Source organism: Cupressus sempervirens, chromosome 6 (assembly GCF_028749045.1).
Source record: "Cupressus sempervirens isolate cs-2001-9-10 chromosome 6, ASM2874904v1, whole genome shotgun sequence".
Taxonomy (NCBI): domain Eukaryota; kingdom Viridiplantae; phylum Streptophyta; class Pinopsida; order Cupressales; family Cupressaceae; genus Cupressus; species Cupressus sempervirens.
The window spans coordinates 538,858,488-538,871,539 of record NC_143123.1 but is presented as its reverse complement, the minus strand read 5'-3'; positions in this window follow the sequence as shown (position 1 = coordinate 538,871,539).

Below are 13,052 nucleotides of genomic sequence, written 5' to 3'. Positions count from 1 at the left end.
ATCATCTAATACAACAACTTCATCATCTAACTCATGATCTTAAGCAAATCAGAAATATTGAATATAGGAGATATATTCATGTCATTAGGTAACTCAATTTCATAAGCATTTCCTCTATCAAACTTCCTCAAGATCTTACAAGGTCCAAACTTCCTCATCTTCAGCTTATTGTATGTTCCAATAGGAAATCTACCTTTCTTCAAATGAACCATCACCTCATCACCAACTTCAAAAACATGATTTCTTCTAGACTTATCAACATTCTCCTTATACTTCTGATTACTTTGTTCCAACCTCAACTTTACTTCCTTATGCAAAGACTCCATAAAACTAGCAAATTCTTCAGTTGCAAAACTTCTTTTTTCTTTACCGGCAACCTCCCTCAAATCTGATATTCCTCTAGGTTACATTCTAGTAACAATCTCAATAGGTATTTTCCCTGTACTCCTATTCATATAATTATTAAATGAAAATTCAGCTTGTGCCAATACCAGCTCCCAATTACTTGGTTTATCTCCAACTAAACATCTCAACAAATTACCCAAACTTCTATTCACAACCTATGTCTATCCATCTATTTGTGGATGGAATGTAGAGCTAAACTTCAACTCAATACCCATCTTCTTCCAAAAAGTACTCCAAAAGTAACCAATAAACTTACCGTCTCTGTCATAAATAATACATCTCGGTAATCCATGCAATCTAACAATATCTTTGAAGAAAATTTTAGCAATTTGCTCAACATCTGATGTCTTCTTAAATGGCATGAAATGGGCCATCTTAAAAAATCTATCCACAACAACAAATATGGAATTATACCCTTTTAATGTCATAGGTAATCCAAGAAAAAAATCCATACTGATGTCACTCCAAGGTTTCTTAGGAATAGAAATAGGTGTATACAAACTAGTATTTTTACTTACTCCTTTTACAACTTGACAAACTACACAACTTCTTTCAAACTTCTAAACATCCTTATACATATGTGGCCAATAGTATTTATCCTTCAGCAAACTCAATTTCTTAGCAATTCCAAAATGTCCAACCAATCCACCACAATGTTTTTCCTTAATCAAATTAACTCTCATAGAACTTTTTGGTATACACAATTGAATTCCTTTGAATAACATACCTTCTTGAATGAAATATTCATCATACTTACTCATGTGATTCGATAGATTTGGTGCCTTGCACTCTCTCAATGCCTCATAAAAATCAGGGCCAAAATCAAACAACTCTTTCATTTCATCAAAACCAAGAACTTCAACCTTCATCTCAGTCAACAAAGAATGTCTTCTACTCAATGCATCTGCAACTCGGTTAGTAACTCCACTTTATGCTTAATCACAAATGTGAAACTCTACAAGTACTCAACCCACTTCATATGTCTCTAATTCAATTTATATTGCCTTCTCAAGTACTGTAAATCTTTATGATCAATATACAACACAAACTCCTTAGGGATCAAATAATGTCTTCACTTCTTCAAGGCTTGAACAATTGCATAAAACTCTTGATCATGCACAAAATACTTCCTTTTAGCATCATTCAACCTCTCACTAAAGAAAGCAACATGTTTACCTTCTTGACTCAACATAGCTCCTATTACACTACCACTTGCATCACATTCAACTTGAAATAGCTTATTGAAATCAAGAAAAACCAATACAGGTAACTTAATAGCCTTTTGTTTCAAAGTCTCAAAACTCTTATTAGCTCCATGTGTCCACTTGAAATCCTTTTTATCTCCTCTCATTGTCTCAGTCATAGCATTACAAATAGAACTGAAATTCTTGATAATCTTCTTATAAGAACAAGCCAAACCATGAAATGATTTTACCTCACCCACATTCTTAGGTGTAGGCCATTCCAAAATTTCTTTAACCTTCTCAAGATCCATTCTCAAACCATCAGTTGAAATAAAAAATTCCAAATACACAATCTCCTCTTGCATAAAGGAACACTTTTTCAAGTTAATCATCAACTTCTCCTCTTTCAATCTCTACAATACTTTTCTAACATGCTCAAGATGTTCTTTCTTAGTCTTACTGAATACCAAAATATCATCCAAATAAACAATGACAAAATTATCCAAAAATCTCTTGAGAACTTGATTCATCAACCTCATGAAATTACTAGGTGAATTATTCAAACCAAAAAGTATGACCAACCATTCTTTTGTCTTGAAAACACTCTTCTGTTCATCACATTCTTTAATTATGATCTAATGATAACCACTCTTCAAATCAATCTTGGTAAAATACTTTTCTCCACTCAAAAAATCCATTTTTTCAGCCATCCTCAACATAGGAAACCTATATTTCACTATGACCTTGTTAATAGCTCTGGAATTAGTACACATTCTCTATTCTCTATTCTTCTTAGGTGCTAATACAATAGGTACAACACATTGGCTCAAATTTTCTCTGATCAAACCTTCCTACAGTAAATCATGCACTTGTTTGTTAAGTTCTTCATTCTCTATAGGCGTCAATCTATAAGGTGCTTTATTTGGTAAACTAGCTCCAGGAATTAGGTACATACAATGACTTATACTTCTTACTAGTGGTAAACCATTAGGTATATCTTTTACAACATTCAACAAATTAGTAATTTCTTCTAGTACTCAGTCCATACTACTAGCTTCTATTTTCACTCGGTTTCCACTGGTTGTTACTCAGTTACCACTAGGGTCTTCCACTTGGTTTCCACCATTTATCACTCAGTTATGACTAGTATAACTCAGTCTCCTCAAAATTATGGCAAAGTAAGCTTGATTCTTCTTCACTTCTTTTTCAAATTGCTTTCCATTTACCATGTAAATGATCATAGTAGTACAATTAACGTCATTTGGACTTTCAATCAAAGGAAATAATATTTACTTTCTCTCATTCACCCAAAGAATATATTGATTCAATATTCCATCATCTATAACATTTCTATCATATTACCAAGGTCAACCCAAAAAAATATGAAAACATTCCATAGGCATAATATCACACATTACTTTATCAAAATAATGTCCAATCTTGAACTTCACAATACATTGTTCACTTACCAATATATTATGCTAATCTTTGATCCATGAAACATGATAGGGTTTAGAATGCTTCAGCCTCTCCAACTACAACTTTGTAACTAGTTCTTTTGATGCCAAATTTGTTGAACTTCCACTGTCAATGATCACCTTGCAACATCTTCCAACCATCTTACATCTAGTCTTAAAATAATTATCCTTAGAATAGGTTACTCATCACTTCTAAGGTTCTTCTCACCATCAAATTTTCAGCCTCAATTCCACTCAGTGAACCCTCAATGTCACCTTGAACCATAGCATTATGTTACCTTGTTCATTCTCAGAGGATCTACACTCAAAGGATCTATGCCCTTCTTTTCCACATTTGAAACAATTACCACAAAAACCACCTCTAGAATAAGAATTACCTCTTCCTCAGTAAGAACTAGTACCTCCTTGATAAGAACTACCACCTTTCCACTTATTATTTCCTTTGTCATCATTCTTCCATTCATATTTTCCCCTGTCTTGCACATTATTGTTAGATCTTCCATCTTCACCATAAGATCTACCTCTATGTCTTTGGAATCTTCCACCTCTACCTCTTTGTCTTTGTTCATGCTTCTTTGTCAAGAGCGGCAACTACATGGCAGTACCTCAACCAGTGCAAGTGGAGACAATAACTAATGAACAAGAAGAGATCATTGTTGTTGAATGAATGAAAAACATCCCTTGTTAAGTTAATTTATAGTTTATATGCATTAGTAGTTATAAAATGAAAATATTTGAAGCTTTGTTTCACCCTTTCATTCGTATAATAAAGGGTATCAGGATCTTGTTTAATAATATAACAAAATACATGATACCTACAAGTTATTGATAGAGTTTGACATTTTGGATATATTTTCATCTTTATGCAATATTATAAAGCAGTTTGAACTTTAATGTTTGGTGTAATTTCAAGATCTATGCAATCTTCATTGTTTTATTTTTGTTAATTATAAGATATTTTCCTTTGATACCCTATTAGGATATTTGGATAATCGATAACTCATCTTTCAATAGTCTCCTCTTGAATGTATGTTATTGTTGATGGATTGAATTCTATATATATCTTTAATAATCAAATGTTGCATGATATGCAATGTTTGTCTAATTGGTTTCTGTCACTAGAGTTATATTCACTTGGACTTGGGTCCATATTCTATAAAGTTCTTTGTCCAATAACTGATGACATGTACACTATCTTCAAGGGTTTGATGATACATATTTTAGGGTTAGACTCTATTTACCCAATGGAAACATACCTGAGTAGCTATTGTTAAGTTGATCAATAGTTGTAATTAGTAAGGTTCTTCATCTAATTACTAGTGTCACATTAAGTTATTGTTACCATCCCCACCATATTTTCATATCTAAAATATTTATAATAGTAGTCAACAAAGTATTTAAACTTACATCATTGATTTCTCCTAGGGAATAACTTTCTATTCCAAGAGCATCAAGCAAAAAAAACTGCATAAGCTACATCTAAATTTTTTCATTAGGTATACCCAGCTAGGTTAGAAAATCCCAAAGTGAAGAGGTTTTGATCTTTAAGTTCAATCCTAGTCATTGGCTAAATTGTGTTGGATTACCCAGCATTAAGCAAGTAAGGCTCATAGGTTTTCAAACCAACGATTCCAGGAACTAAAAGATTGGTTACTCTACTGGGGAGTCACTCATAGTATTCATTGTGAAAATACCCAGGATTCATAGTTTCACAAACTAGAAAAGTTGATTCTACACTCTACTAGAGAAAGGATCCCACACAAGTGCAATAAGTTTGATATTTCCTTAGAAGGAGGTGGCAACTCTACCTAAATAATGGTTAATGACTCTGTTGGGGAAGATAATAGAGAAGAAGTAAACTTTCTTGAAAAGAAATGAATTATTTAAACCAAAGAAAACCAATAATTCTCAAAGGTATTAGACCTTTGAATCTCAAAAGGTTCATTTGTAGGCCAAACAAACTATGTTATAGTTTATTCAATCTAATACCAAAGTTTTATAGAGAATGGAGAAGATCTGCACTATGTCATTTGAATATATTTTATAGCTTTGTGAATGAATATCAACTACATGAAGAAAGTACTATAATGATTCTCTTTGCCAAAATATGAAAGAAGAAGAAAGAGAAAGTTATGAAGCATTATCCTCTAGAAGTATACTGTCATGGGAGGGGCTTTGAGCAATGGTTCTCCAACACTTTCCACTAAATAGCCAAAAGGAAAGAGGTTAAAAATTCAAAATTCTTGTCAAGAAAAACAAGCCTATTTATTTCTATAAAGTATTTTCTAGCATTTATGTACTAGAGAAGGTGTCTATATTAAGTAATTGTCATGATTGGATCAAAAGCATTAAAAAGTCTAATATAGTGACTTCAGAAGGATGTGATAAAGATGAACTGACACCTAAAGATGAAATACACAAAGAGGAAGGAAAGAAACAAGCCACAAATTGGAATAACATTCTTAAGCATGTTGAAGATAACTATGAAAATCTTCTCAATAAAGAAGAAATCCCATAATTACTTGAAATTGAATACGAAAAAAGCATAAAAGAAAATGGCCAAAAACTTTATTCAAATCTTGACTCTGAGACTAATACACTTGCATGTATATGATGAACAAAAGGAATTACACTATACAATATCATATGATGAAATGGGTCCATACTATAATAGCAAGGTGAGAGATTTTGAAAAATAGGTAAAAGAAAAAAAAGGATTGAACATTTGTGGTAAAGAAATGAAGAAAGCTATAAAGGATAAAGGATCATCCTTGATATACACAAAGAAAGAGGACCATTAAAATAGAAAAATACATCCACAACACCTAGAACAAATAACTTCTTTCAAATATTCATGTGACAAGAAATGTATCCTTTGTGAAGCTCTATTTTTAACAAAAGGCAGTTGGATGATAAAAATCAATGAAACATGCCAAGATCATAAATTTCATAGGGTTGATGAAGATTATTTTTTGAAAGGAACAAATTTTGTATCTAAATATGTGCTAAGTGAGAAAGTAAACATCATTATTCCTATTCTTCTTCATGAGTAACACAAAATCTTTGACAGAGGTAAGGAATGACAACATCTTCCTTTATATTTGTCTACATCTCTAGAGATGACTAATATCTCACTATTCTCAAAGATAACATATGTCCCCAGAAAGTTTCACTAGTAGACCTTTAAAATTTCCATGTCAAAATAGAAATTTTGAAGATCAGAAGTGAAATAAATCGAATGTTGCTAGCTATTTTTACTGATGAGGAATTGGACATGTTCAATGAGTGGATTGATAAAATATAGGCAATAAGTCAATCCATGCTAACAATGTTCAAGGATATACAAGACATGAAAGAAATAGCTCAGGCAAAGATTTTAAAGGCAGATAGGCATTATAGTGTGGCAATCCTAGAGTTTTTTATGATGACTCTAGAGAGAACCTATGTTTAATAGAAGTAGTAGTACAATGATTCCTTAAAAGATTATATAAGGAGAGTTTCAAAGCCGAGGAAATGCTAAAGGAACTAGACAGTAAGATGGAGAGTTTTGACAAAGTTTGAAAGGATGTTCATGATTTTCACAAGGGAATAAGGGCTAAATATGAAGCACTTCATTTGATAAATCCTTAAGAAATCATAGCAATTGTAGATAAGTTCAAGGAAACTCATCTAGGCATCACTTTGGTCGAACCACAACAAGACCCAGTTGCTAAAAATTGAGATTTTGACTTAGAGAAAAGTCTACATGTTTTTACCCAAGTACCTTCGAGCACACCTACACAACTCCACTATTTTGAGATTTTGAAGTATGCACAAGTTTTACCTCTTCATGTTCACATAGGCACACATCCACAACTCTATAAGTCTACAAGTGCAAAAATTTCAAACAACTTACAGTTGCACCGTGAGTTAACTATTGATTTCTAAATTTGGCATTTACATGCATCAGTTCCACATTTTTTGAGTTTGGTAGTAGTTAACTAGTGGATGTGCATGGAGGAGGTTGAGTTCCTATTTTTGGAAGGCTCCTAAGCTCTAGCTTCTTTGTCAATATTTCTTGCCTCTTATCTTCCTCTTATATTCATAATCTCAAGTCATGTAAAGGTCGACACACCATTTAATGAATAAAAATAAAAGTGTAGGCCTACTTAGCACCATATTAAAGAGATTATTTTAATATAATTAGCTTTATTTTAATAGTTAGCACACTCTTTGCATGGGAAAAACCCTAGCTCCAAAATTCACATGAAGGAGAGGATTCATTATAAATATAGGAGCGTAACATGTATTCAAGACCAACGTTTTATGCAATAAAGTATGTTATTGGTTCTATCATTCTATGTGTAGTGATTCTTGTTGGAAAGTGTGTTCTCTTTCCCACTACTCCATTTTGGCCCAAATTGTGATGATAGGTCATCGCAATTATGATAGTAACCTGTTGCCCAATCAACATCAAGAGGAATTGGCTCTTTTTGGACGGGCATTAGACTTTTGTTGTTGCAAGTTGAAACATCAAAGGTAATCGTCACAATTGCAACAGCCACAAGTGTCATAAATTGAGCTAATGTATTGGCAAATTGTTCATTTTCACCATCACAATTGTGATGAAAATATGTCAAAGACATCATTGCAATTGCAATGTTTGTGCAACAAAAATGCTATGGGCCCCATATCAAGCCATTGGAAACGTCTATCATAATTCAGATGGGCATGTGGAAAGAATATTGCGGGATTGATAGCTAGCCGTCAAAAGTTTCCTTCATAATTGCAACAGCATGTCGTATTAATTGAAAAATTTGGCAGCAAATGTTGAATAGCTATGATGTAGTCATAGGTGAATATTGTCATGCAGTCATAGGTTAATATTGAGCTTCACTTGGTTTCAAGAATAGTTTAATATTCTCTACTAATCTAGGCCAACCATGTGAAGGTAGAAGCTCATTTGACTGAACCCCCCTAACATCTAAATTCCCTGCTAACATCTAAAATCTTTAAGAAGGGATCAATGTTTACAGTACAAAAAAGTTTCAGACCTAAAAAATGACATCATTTTCCCATCTTTTGGTGCATTTCATTTTTTTGTCGCATCCAACATAATATTATGCCACTCTCAATCGAGAATGCACATAAAGTTGTGTTTCGTATGCATGGACAATAGAAGGAGTTGAAAAATCCATCATGTTTACATTTATTTAATAGGTCTATGCAAACCTCTAACAAAAATGAAAACTTGTTGGGTTTTTTTAGCTCCTCCTAATGTTGTATGCATATGAATTGAGATTGCATATTGAAATAAGGCATCCTTCTACATTGCTTGAAACCAGTAGATTCACATAGTTATTTTTCATACAATCATAGGTTAATGTTGAGCTTCACTTGGTTTTGAGAATAGTTTAATATTCTCTACTAAGCAAGGCCAACCATGTGAAGGTGGAAGCTCATTTGGCCCCACCACCGCCCCCCCCCCCCCAACATCTGAATTCCCCATTAACATCTAAAATATCAAAGAAAGGATCAATCTTTAAAGTACAAAAAAGGTTCCAGACCTGCAAAAGTGACATCATTTTCCCATCTTTTAGAGCATCTCATTTTTCCATCATATCCAAAATAAGATTTTGCCACTCTAATTCAAGAATGTGCGCGTAGCTATGTTCAAATGCATGGACAATAGGCAGAGCTAATAAAACACAACACGATTACATTTATTTAATAGGTCTATTAAGTTTTTAAAATTATAGACCATAATGAACAATGTTTGTGATGGTCTATAACTTAAAATACCTAATTAAAGACCTCTAACAAAAATGCAAACCTGTTGTATTTTTCAGCTTTGCCTGATGTTGTATGCATATAGATTAACATTTTATATTGAACTATGGCATCCTTCTGCATTACTTGAAACCAATAGATTCACACAATTAGTTGTCATACAATCATAGGTTAATGTTGAGCTTCACTTGGTTTCAAGAATAGTTTAATATTCTCTATTAATCAAGGCCAACCACATGAAGTTTGAATCTCATTTGCGCCCCCCACCCCCCCCCCCCCCCCCCCTCCAAAAAAAAAAAAAAACATCTAAATTCCCTATTAACATCTAAAATCTTTAAGAAATAATCAATCTTTAAAGTACCTAGAATATCCTCATCACCTTCTTCTACTTTCAGGGGAAATCCATCTTCATTGCTCATGAGAAATTCATCACATGGGAACATGTAGGAATGTCCTCATCACCTCCTGCATAAAATGAATTCAATATTAGAAAATGTCTCCTAAGAAATAATAGTTCAAGTGAAATAAACACATGAAAAATGAGAGAGAAAAAGAGGAATCTACTTACCAATAGGCACTGCCATCACATATGTGGCCATGCTTCCTGTTGAGTGAGTTTTATTATTTTTTGTTGTGCCAAGATCTTGCTACTACATATATACATACATATAAAGATATCACAAGGGCATGACAACGACATGCATAGATCACAAGAGCATTTCAAAGAAATGCAAAAATCACAAGGGCACATACATACATATATATACATGCATTTACTATAATGTTCACACTTTAATAGTTGTCTAGTTGTGTGTCCATTAACCTTTTCTTTATTGTATTTCATTTATCCCAAATTTCTTGTGAAAAATGGTCGAGCCTATGAAGTAGGAATAAAAGGAGAGCTTGTGGGTATTGTTAGGAAAAGTTGCATATGAGAAGAAAATAGATGAGTGAGTTACAGATCTATTTTTGGCATTAGAGGATGTCTATCCTCTCTTGTGACATTCTAGACATCATTCCCTTGAGGTTTGGCCTTTGAAATTTATTGCTATCAGCTTTATTAACAGGTAGATTGAGTGCATTTCTAGCTACAGGTGGATTGGGTGTTTTCTCATATCATTCCTGCTTCTTGTCTGATACTTATGCCATTGTGAAGGGATGATTTTATGAGGTTCTTGGACTGATTGAAGGCATTTTTTACTGTAGCAACAAGATGGGAGGTCATTACTAGAATATCATATTATAATGTTGGAGTATTTATTGGTTCAGTTCTTTGGCATTTCTAGGGTGCCCATTATAGTGGTATCAAAGCCAGGTTCCTGCCATCTTGTGGGGTAAGAAATTTATATTATTATTAGATTTTCTATTACATTTGGAGTGACCAACACTCTAGCATTTTCTAGCCATGGATAGATATATGAGGAGTGGCATTTCTAGAAGTCAGTGGAGTAATGACAAAGTTAGCACGAAGATGAATGCTTTGCAAGAGAGTATGGAAAAACTTAAGCTTCATCAATAGAGATTGATAGAGAGCTTGTTGGATCTAGAAATAATTGAAAGGGTAGCAAGGTATATGGTTTCTGCCTTTAGAAGGCCAACATCGAGGTTGCAGGGAAGGAAGCTTGAGTTTTCCCTGATAGAAGTCCTTGATGCAAATGTACCTATATTTGGTATGACACCTGCTAGTCCTATCTACAATGTTGATGATGAACTTATTTCATAGGGACATGCAGTTGTGTCAATGGTAGAAAAGGGTAATGGCACCAAGCTTCAGTAAGTTGAGGCTCCCAAAGTTCCTATTACACTTAGTGCAGAGATATTTGATGCAATTGTTACCACTAATACTTTTAGTTCTCTTGAGGATAAGATTATTATTGGAGATTTGTATGTGATATATCATGGTTTTGCTACAATGTCAGAAGTAGTTGCTTCCTCAGATGGTATTGAGACATGTATAGAGCCACCTAGCTATGATGTTGGTGATGTGGGTGTTTCAGCAGAATCAGTAGATGTGGGTTTATGCTCAAGTATTATTGATTCACAATTTGGCATTGAGTCATGTGTGCAGAGTTAGGAGTCCACATATGAGGTTTTTTCAAGTGATGGTGATGCATCAATACTGGGATTAGGAGAATGTGAGGATACTATCATATCAGCAGCCACTTCTATGTCAGTTGAACCATCCAATGAGGAGTTTAGTAGTATGCATGCAATTGTTGATGTGTGTTCTAATGATGGTGCACATGTTGATGATTCTGAGTTTCATCAACTATAGATTTAGTTTAATTTTCTATTGCTGAAGTTAGTGTTGTTCCTATGTCTACATATTTTGATGTGTCTACACCTATTGTTGATACAGTTGGCATGAGTGCATATGGTTTGCATGCAGCTACATATTTCTCAATGCATGTTTGTGATGATCAAGATTCTAGTCCAATATATATTATGTGGGTGGATACAGGGAAGAAGAGGTTTCATAGATCTTCTATGTAGTTTACTTTTGGTGACATTCTAACTTCTACATCATTAGCACAAGTTTTGGGTGCTAGGTTGTAGGAAATGTGGTTGGTCTTGATGATGTTGGTTTGTAGTTGGTTTAATGTCCACAGGGATGTAAAATGCTACTTCATTTGGGATCCAGGTGGAGGTTGGAGTTCATTGTGTTGCTAGATTACTTGAGGACAAGCAATTTCAAGAGGGGTGGACTGTAATGTCCCCACTTTAATAGTTGTCTAGTTGTGAGTTCGTTAGCCTTTTCTTTATTTTATTTTATTTTATTTATCCCACATTTCTTTTGAAAAGTGGTCGACCCTATGAAGTAGGAATAAAAGGAGAGCTTGTGGCTATTGTTAGGCAAGGTTGAATATGAGAAGAAAATATATGTGTGAGTTACAGATCTATTCTTGGCATTAGAGGATGTCTATCCCCTCTTGTGACATTTTATACATCATTCCCTTGGGGTTTGGCCTTTGGAATTCATTGTTATCAGCTTTACTCATAGGAAAATTGGCCGCATTTTCAGCTACAGGCAGATTGGGTGTTTGCTCATATCATTCTTGCTTCTTGTCCAATACTTATGCTATTGTGAAGGGATGATTTGATGAGGGTATTGGATTGATTGAAGGAAATTTTTACTATAGAAACACTATAGCACGGTGCTATTCATATTATTGTAGCAGCAAAATGGGAAGTCTTTACTGGAATATCATGTTATAATGCTAAAGTAATTATTGGTTCAGTTCTTGGGCATTTCCAGGGTGCCTATTACATATACATATATACATACATACATATAAAGAGATCACAAGGGCATGGAAATGAAATGCAACAATCACAAGGGCACATACATACATACATACATACATACATACATACATACATACATACATACATACATACATACATACATATATATATATATATATATATATATATATATGCATACATGCATGTATGCATGTATATGTATGTATGTATGCATGCATACATACATACATACATGTATATAGAGAGAGATCTTTTTTAAGGTGCTAAGTGACTTACCTCAAGATCCTCCACAAAAATAATACAGACTAGGAAAAATGGGCAAAGTTCACAGCAAATTTTACAAAAACATATCATAGTAGATATTTTTAGAAAGAAACAAGACATAACCTATTAATTTCATATTGTTTTTGACATATGACTGTTTATACACTTAATTCATTTATAGGTCATTTACTTAGTTCATGTCAAACAAGTAATACATGTCAAGCATAAGTTGTCAGATAGTATATGTTGAGTGAGAGATATACAGTAAGTGTCGAGTAACTAGAAATTTTTGAGTCACTCAAGTGCCATGTAGAGAGTAACTACTGAGTCATTCAGATGCCAAGTGATCAATGGATCCCAAGTCAGTTAGAGGCCAAATTATAGCATTGAAGTTGTAGTTGATGCTAAGCATTAGGGACTTCAAGTGCTAAGTAATACAATTTTGACATAGTTGTTTGTAATGGCAAAAAATACTATGTAAACCATTTTGGATACAACTTGAGGAATTTTTTACGATCCAAGATGATAAGAACAAATCTAAATTGAGAATCCCTATGCAGAACATGTAGCCAAGCAAAAAAGGGAAGGATTAAGTAGAATAATGGATGAATCACAACTGTTGATTCATACCTAACCCTAAGTCACCTAGGTCTTCTTAAGGACGACAAACCCTAAACTTTTTATG